The sequence below is a fragment of the Petaurus breviceps genome, unplaced genomic scaffold, assembly GCF_028583685.1.
Source record: "Petaurus breviceps papuanus isolate PSGF00001 unplaced genomic scaffold, PetGlider_PUasm1.0 91041, whole genome shotgun sequence".
NCBI lineage: Eukaryota > Metazoa > Chordata > Mammalia > Diprotodontia > Petauridae > Petaurus > Petaurus breviceps.
In genome coordinates this window covers 31,168,864-31,177,639 of record NW_027187400.1, presented here as the reverse complement: position 1 = coordinate 31,177,639, position 8,776 = coordinate 31,168,864, and the positions used below count along the sequence as shown (strand labels likewise).

Here is an 8,776-nt window from a genome sequence, read left to right as displayed (position 1 = left end):
AGAAACAAAACAAAACAAAAAGAAAGAAAATAGTCTTCATCACTCTGCATTCAGGCTCCATAGTGCTTTCTCTGGATGTGGATGACATTTTCCATCATGAGGCCTTTGGAATGGTTTTAAGTCCTTGAATTGCTGAGAAGGCCTAGGTCTATCAGAATCAGTCATTGCACAATGTCACTGTTTCTTATAGCACAATGTCAATATAGTACAATATTAATATTGTACAATGTAATAGTATTAATAGTAATTAATATAATAATAGTAAATAAATAATAACAATAGTATTTATAATAATAGCAATACAATACAATTATAGTACAACATATAGTATCATCCTATATATAGAACATATATATATAATATAGTAATATATATTGAACGGTATAGTATGATACAGTATATAGTAATACAATACAACATTTTTAGAGTATATAGTAATGGTATTGTATATAGTACTATAATATAGTATATAATATATATTATATAATAATATAATGTGGTATATGGTAATAAAATAAGAAAGTAATATAATTCAACAGTATTATTAGCATACATTCATTTACCATAACTTATTCAGTCATTCCCCAATATTGTGTGTGTGTGTGTGTTTTGAGAGTATAGTAATTACTGTACATTTGGCAGTGGGGGTGAAGACAGTTTGCTCTACATCCCTGGAAGAGTTTCCCCACATAGAGGTAAGGGTATGTATGTGTAAATTGGTCAAACAGTAGTTTGAGTAGTAAGGGTGAAGGGCTTGGTGTGTGCACCCTAGAGGCCTTATAGCAACTCCCTTAGCTGGGCTGCCCTTGAAAGTTTCTGGTTGTGGCCTCTGACCTGTCCTTTTGGTGAGGCCCAGTCCCCTGCTGGCCCAGCCCCCACCCTCCATTCACACCCAGGTGAGAGCCCAGGAAGGGGAAGCCAGAACAGCTGGTCTCCCCCCAAGCCTACCTCCACAGGCTTTGAAGCAGGAGGGGGGTGTGAGCTAAAGCTGAAGTGTGAACTGAGTGGGGGTAGGCTTGGCTGAGATGAAGGAGGCCAAAGCAGCCATTTTGTGTGGGAGGGAGATGGCCCCCAAGAGTCCCCCAGGCTCCAGAGAGAAAGGTTGTTAGGTGCTGCCTCGAACTTGATAGAGGGGCTTACTGCTAACATCCAGGTAGCCCCCAGGGGCTGCATAGGGGAGAGGAAAAGGCTCTCTCTGGAGAAAGTGAGGGGCAAAGGCTGATGCCGGAGGTGCTGTAGGATATCCAGGACCAGAACCCCCATTTCCAGGAGACAACTCCAGGAAGGGTGCCTGGTAAGACGAAGAACGAGACAGTTGATCTGCAGCCTATGAGAAGGAAGAGGCCCTGGTGGGGAGGCTACTGGAAGCTCCATGAAAGGCAGCTGAGTGCAGAAGGAGGTGTGGGTACCTCAGTAGATGAAGAGGCTTGTTCTGGAAGGTCTCCAGCCAATGTGGAGTCACAGGGACCTCCAGGGCCATCTCTACTATAGGTCTCCATAATGACAGGTTCTGGTACCCTCAGCTTCCTCTTAACCCTGGCATCCCATTCCCTCTTACAGTTCCTCCCATTTTCCTGGAACCCCTTAGCAAAGGGATTAGCTGCAATCTTCAGTTGTGTGATCCGAGGATTCTGGTAGACTGTCACAGAGATGAACGAGGTCTCAGGGAATCGGAAGGCAGCAATACCACCCCAGTGACGGCTACAGAGCTGAGCAGCCCGAACCAGATGAAGCCGTGGCTGGTACTTGTGCATCGAGTGAAGGACCAGGTGTCCATGTGGATCCAAGGTGTTGTTGGTGAGCTTGACATGGTGGAAGGAGACAGGCTGCCACATCCACTGGGCACCAGTAGCTGGGGAGTCTGGGTGGATGTATACTCGGTCTGAGAGGGTGGTTCTGCCTTGCCACTTGGTTCCCAACGATGGCCTTGCCAACGGTACCGGGCCCCATCCACAGGCCGAGGAATACCATCAAGGAGAAACAAGTAGCGAGCCTCAGGGTCCAGACCGGTCACTGTCACTCGGCAGGCCGGGAACATTCGTCTCCCAGTCTTGGTGATGATCATTTCTATTCCCACAGAGTTGAACTCTATCCACAAATCATGGTTCTCCAGGCTTAGGTTGACTCCTGGGAGAAGGTGGGAGGCCTCAGAAGCTGAGGCAGGGGCAGTTGACTCTCCTCCCAGAGGAAGAGGCAATGGAGGCAAGGGTGGTGGGGCAGCCTGAGGCTGTGGTGCAGCCTCCAGCCCTGAGAGAAAGCAATCTAATTTGGGGGTGTCAAGGTCTCAGTAACGGTACCCCTCTGCCAGCCCTTCTGGAAAACCAAGATCCCCCCCAGGCTGGGGGGGGGGCAAAGCCTGTAGCTGGCCCCCCAAGGGGCATAGAGCTCTCGGGGATGGTACATGGGGCCGATTTCAGGCCCCTCCTGTCCTGTCCTGTCCTGTCTGCTCAGCTCTGTGCCACCCGCCCAGGTGATGCCCCCTTTATAGCCTCAGCCCCCTTGGCCCCTGGTCACAGCTCCTCCTCCCCCAGGGGCCTTCAAGGCTGGGGGTGCAGGATGTAGGAAAGGGGGGGAATTTGGTGTTGGGAGGAGGGGGGCAGCCCATGGGACAGTCATTCCCCAATTGATGGGCATCTCCTCAATTTCCAGTTTTTAGCCACCACAAAAAGAGCTTCTATAAATATTTTTTTATATGTGGGTTCTTCACCTATTTTATGTTCTCTTCAGGAAACAGATCTGCAAGTGTCATTGCTGAGTCAAAGGGTATGCACACTTTCATAGTCCTTTGGTCATAATTCCAAATTGCTCTCCAGAATGGTTGGATCAGCTCAGAACTCAACCAACAGTGAATTAGTGTTCTAACTGTCCTACATCTTCCCAACATTTATCATTTTCCTGCTTTGTAATGTTAGCCATTTTGATAGGTGCGATATGTTCCTTCAAAATTGTTTTGATTTGCATCTTTCTAATCAATGATGACTTAGAGCATTTTTTTTTCACATGACTATAGATAGCTTTAATTTCCTCCTCTGAAAACTGCCTGTTCATATCCTTTGACCATTTATCAGTTTGGGAATGGCTTGTATTCTTGTATGTTTGACTCAGTTCTCTAAATATTTTAGAAATTAGGCCTCTAGGAGGCGGCTAGGTGGTGCAGTGAGTAAAAGCACCCGCCCTCGAGTCAGGAGAACCCAAGTTTGGTTCCGACCTCAGACACTTAACACCCACACACACAAATACACATACACACACACACACACACACACAAAACTAGCAGTTTAACCTTGGGCAAGTTACTTATCCCCAATCGCCCTCCAAAAGGCAAAAAAAAAAATAATAATAATTAGGCCTTTTTCAGAGACACTAGTTGTAAAAATTCTGTCCAAGTTTTCTACTTGCCTCCTAATCTTGTTTGCATTGGCTTTGTTTGAGCAAAACCTTTACAATTTAATTTAATGAAAATTATCTATTATGCATTTCATAATTTTCTCTGTCTTGTTTTGTCATAAGTTCCTTAATTCTCCATAAATCTCACAGATAAAATATTCGATGCTCCCCTATTTTTTTTATAGTATCAGCCTTTATATCTAAGTCATGTACCCATTTATTTTGGTACGCAGTGTCAGACATTGGTCTATGACCAGTTTCTGCCATACTATTTTCCAGTTTTCCCAGCACTTTTTGTCAAATAGTGAGTTCTTATCTCAGAAGCTGGGATCTTTGGAATTATTAAACAGTAGATTGCTATAATCATTGACTACTGTGTGTTGTGTATCTAATCTATTCCACTAATCAACTCCTATATCCCTTAGCCATTACCAAGTAGTTTTTTTTTTATGATTGCTTATATAAGCTGTATAACACAATTTCAGATCTTGTATGCCTAAGCCACCTACCCTAGCATTTCTTTTCATTAATTCCCTTAATATTCTGGGCCTTTTGTTCTTCTAGATGAATTTTGATATTATTTTTCTAGCTCTATAAAATAATTTTTGGTAGTTTGATTGGTATGGCACTGAATACATGAATTAATTTAGGCAGAATTTTCATTTTTATAATATTGGCTCAGCCTACCCATGAGCAACTGGTGTTTTTCCAATTATTTAGATCTGATATTATTTGTGTGAAATGTATTTTGTAATTGTGTTCATATATTTCCTGGGTTTGTCTTGACAGGTAGACTTCTAAATATTTTATAATGTCTACAGGAACTTTAAATGGAATTTCTTTTCCTATATCTTGCTGTTGGGCAGGGATTATGTTTTGCTTCACTTTTTTATCCTTTTCCCTTAGCAATGGTTGACCCAAATCAGGCACTTAATAAATGCATATTGATTGACTGACTGATTGTTACAGGTACTAAGTGACAGAAGCAGTTTCAACTGTAGATTTTCAAATCCTAAATTCTGTCTTCTTTTCACAGTTTCATTTCATTTCACTAATGATCTTATATTTATATGCATCCCCAGTACCTGGCACAGAAACACAAACATAGTGGAATTTCTGATGAATAACATCATGGATTTATAGTTGAAAGGAATTTTAAACGTCATCTAGTCCAACCCCATAATGTACAAGATGAGCACACTGAGGTCCTTATTCATTGTTTTGCTGTTGTTGTTGATGGTGATGATGTGTTTTTCTTCACTGGATATAAGTTTTATGTAAATCCCTCTGATTACAGTTTTGTTCAGAATAATTGGTCATTGTGAAAATGTAATTCCTGTTTTTATCTCCACTTGTTACAAGTATGCTTCTGCCAGTGTTATCTCAGCTATTCATGCTACTTCTTCCTCTCAACTTTAAAAAAAAAGATTTGTTATGAACTTGATATTAAACATCAATACAGATAATTAAACTTACCTTTCAGGAAGAAGGAGTGGAAGGAAGGAAAAGGAGCAGAAGGAAGGAAGAAAGGAAAGACGCAAGGAGGAAGGAAGGAAGGAAGGAAGGAAGGAAGGAAGGAAGGAAGGAAGGAAGGAAGGAAGGAAGAGAGGAAGGGAGGGAGGGAGGGAGGAAGGAAGTGTAACCATGTAAAATGAAATGGAAATAGGAATGGACAAAGTATCCTAGGAGAGAATTAGAGGGAGTAAAGGAAGAGTTGTTATGATATTTTAATTACTGAAATTAATTCATTTAAATATAAATAGTTTTAAAATAATTATTTCAATGTTTCATATTAAGTTAAAATAACCCTTTTGGGAGTAAAAGGGAGTGGTGAATTTAGTGAAGCCAGAAAGACCTCCGTAATTAGAAATGTACTGAAGAGGTAGAATTACAAAATGAAGACTTCTGGCTCAGGATACAGGAATTCTGGGTCCAAACCCCATATCGGATGCTTGCTTCTTATGGGGCCTAGAATAATTCACTTAGTTAATCTCTCAATTACCATACATTTACTAAGTGTCAAGTGTGTCTAGGTAATTAAAATGCAATAGCAAAAATTAAAATGATCCCTATGCTCACATAACTTATATTCTTTTGGAAGAAACAATATATACTATCTATCCAGAGAGTATATATCTACATAAATGTATATCAATTGCCGTGTGTACATAAATATATATATATATATATAATATACACACATATATAAATACATACATGTATATGTAGATATATTTCTAGTTATATCTGCCTGTAAACATACATATATGCATACATCCATGAATGCAAACATAAGTGTAGGATAGGAAGCCAAGGTATGAGTAGATGGAGATATCATAAGAGGTTTATAGAGAAGGTGATGCTTCGGTTTTATCTTGGAAAAATTCTATGAACTAGTGGCATATTCCAGGAAGGAGTGATGTCCCAAGTCACTGAGATGGGAGATGAAGGTTCATATATGAGGAATAGAAAGGAAAACTTGTGTCCCAGAGAGTATGGGAAGGTGAGTATCATGCAATTAACTAACAGGTGGCAGCCAGTTTGTGAAGTATTTAAAAGCCAAACAAAAGTGTTTATATTTTATAGTAGAAGCAATAGGGAATCATTTGAGTTTATTGTGTTTTGGGGGGAGGAGATGACGTAGTAATATCTGTGTTAAAGAAAATGACTGGCAAGTATGTGAAAGATGGATTGGAATGGGTTAAGGTGATGTATTTAAGAGGCCTTGCCACTTTCTAGGAAAGAGGTTATGGATGATGAACTAATACAATGATTGTGTAAGCAGAGCAAAATGGGTAGAATGCAGGAGATGTCATGAAATGGAAGCAACAGCATTGGAAAGTGATTGTACATGTGGGGTGAGAGAGAATAGAATCAGGGACAACACTCATATAGTGGACTTTGAAGCCTGAAAGAAATATAGCTCCCTGTGATGGGAATGTAAATTTTTAAGATCTTCCCTTTCCCTAGGCTAAAGTGCACCTGGAGACTGGGGTAGGAGGCTTGTTTTTCAGTAGATACTTTTTGATTGGCCAGTGAGTCAATAAGGTTGTTACATTCTCTGAGCCAGGAGAAGGCTATCTATATAAGCCCTGATGTGTAGCTTTGTTTTGGGGCTCACTTTGAGAAGTGTTCTGTGATTTGATCAGATGAGACTCTGGGAAGCCATTGTTAAGAGCCCAAAAACCCCGCCCCGGCTTTGAAAAACCCAGGTGTTCATTTGGTATGGATGTAATGGTTGGACAGTTTGGAAAATGTCTACTTTATCTGTTTCTCTGTCTTGATAATTCTGTCTGCATATTCTGAAGTTCGGCGTGCTGATGTTTTTCCCCTGAGCTAGGTAAATGATACATATTTGACTGATTAAAGTAAGCTTGCTAACCCATTTTGAGTTGCTTTCCTTTATCAAAGCAGATCCAAGAACCTGTGTTGGCAGCCACCTGTAGGATGCTTGGGGTGCTTCCTGCTACATTCCATTGGAAGAAAAAAGGACATTTGAAAAAGAAGTATTTTGGGGTGGAAATATACTAAGCTCCATTTCAGACATTTCAAATTGAAGATATCTCTGGGACAACCAATGTGAAATTTTAGGTAGGCAATTGGTGATGTGGGATTATAAGATAGCATAACAGTCATTATGTCATTGCCAGCAAAATGAAGATTTCAAATTCAGGTCACTGAGAAAAAGTAAGACAGGAGAGAGAGAGTTGGGGGGGGGAGAAATGAAAGAGAGAAGAAGAAGAAGAAGAAGAAGAAGAAGAAGAAGAAGAAGAAGAAGGAGAAGAAGAAGAAGAAGGAGAAGGAGAAGGAGAAGGAGAAGGAGAAGGAGAAGGAGAAGGAGAAGGAGAAGGAGAAGGAGAAGGAGAAGGAGAAGGAGAAGGAGGAGAAGGAGAAGGAGGAGAAGGAGAAGGAGAAGGAGAAGGAGAAGGAGAAGAAGAAAGAGGAGGAGTAGAAGGAGGAAGAGGAGGAAGAGGAAAGAAAACTCTAGGGCAGAGCCTTTAGGAAAATGCACTTATGGGAAGTGCTATGGATGATAAATCAACAAATGAGCCAGAGAAGGATCAGTTAAAGTGGTAGGAGGAGAAGGAGGAAAGAACACTGTTAAGCAAACCCAGAGAGTAGAAAGTTTCTTGGTAAGAAAAGAACTCAACAGCATCAAAATCTACAGAGAGGTAAAAGACGATTAGGACTGGGGAAATGCCATCAGATTGGATAATTGGGACATGTAAGATAATAATGGGAAAAGTGTTTTCATTTGAGTTAAAAAGTCAGAAGCCACATTGCAAAGTGTCAGAGAATGAATGCGGGGAGTGGAGGTGAAGATACTGAGTATGGACAACAATTTTCCCCAAAACAAAACACTTCTTAAATGCAGTGTATTCAATATTAAGCTACTCACAAAATTCAACTGATTTTGTTTTTCCAAACTCGTATTTTTTAAAAACTTGTTTAATTTTGCCATAAGATTTTATTCATTTTAAAATAAGAGAATATAGTTGAAAACCTATTTCAAAGTAAGTTGAATATAGATAGATTTAAAAAATGATAATTAAAAATTAAAATAAAGAAAATAAATTAAAAATAAAAAACATATACTGTATCATAATAAAACTTGCTTGCAATTTCCCAAATTGCAACTTTATTCAAAAAGCCTACATTAAAAATAATTAATTCAATGAAAATGTAGTTATTTGTAATAAACTGAAACTGCATTGTCAGATTGTCAAAACATAGAAGCTAATTTTTATATAAAAGTAGAAATACTCAGAAAAACTTGGTTAACAGCAAAAGTTCATAATCAATAGCAAGGAGACACCAGCATCAAGGGGAATCTAGAATGAAAGTCAAAAAACAATTGCGATATTTTTGTTCTTACAGAGATAGATGGATAATAAATGATAGATAGATACATAGATAAAAAGACAGACAGACAGATGGATAGATAGACAGACGGATAGAGAGATGGATAGATAGACATATATATGCATAATATATATGCATAGAAATATAGATAATATATGGACATAGATGTAAATACAGACAAGGACTGAAGTTATGATATAATTGTAATAAAGGACTCCTAGATAAACCAATTACCTCTACTAATGCAGGCTAACATTCTTCCTGCAATTCATAGTTTGGGCAATTTATTGTTCTAGAACAGTGAAAGTTGAAGTGACTTTCCAAGGGGCACACAGCCAGTATGTGTCAGAGGTCAGACTGGAATTCAAGTTTTTCAGGCATCTGAGCTAGCTGTTCACTATACTACACTACTTTATCACTATAATAGAGCTCAAGCATTAAGGACACACACACACACACACACACACACACACACACACACCGAACATGAAAAGAGACAGAGAGACACAAAGAAAGAGATACACAG

The 8,776-nt window shown here is 39.6% G+C and overlaps 1 pseudogene; it reads right to left on the bottom strand.

The window, feature by feature from the left end:
* Nucleotides 1-1,105: 1,105 nt before the first annotated feature.
* Nucleotides 1,106-2,403, bottom strand: LOC138154589 (T-box transcription factor TBX6 pseudogene; annotated as a pseudogene).
* Nucleotides 2,404-8,776: the final 6,373 nt, after the last annotated feature.